Source organism: Brassica oleracea, chromosome C1 (assembly GCF_000695525.1).
Source record: "Brassica oleracea var. oleracea cultivar TO1000 chromosome C1, BOL, whole genome shotgun sequence".
Taxonomy (NCBI): domain Eukaryota; kingdom Viridiplantae; phylum Streptophyta; class Magnoliopsida; order Brassicales; family Brassicaceae; genus Brassica; species Brassica oleracea.
The window spans coordinates 3,347,085-3,347,311 of record NC_027748.1 but is presented as its reverse complement, the minus strand read 5'-3'; positions in this window follow the sequence as shown (position 1 = coordinate 3,347,311).

The window sequence follows — 227 nt, the reverse complement described above, 5'->3', positions numbered from 1 at the left end:
CAACTATTTAAGTTCTTGTTGACATAAATGACTTGGTGTTTGCTGTTTCAGAACATGGCTTTTGTTTTTCAATTACTCGGTGTTTCTCTTTTTTTCATGTGTCGGATGGATTGAAATGTTTGTATGGTTTGAATGATTTACTTAAGTTAAGACTTTATGTTATTGTGTTTGATCTATTCTATCATTTCAGTTTTACAAAGGCCCAATAAGATATATGTTCATATCTA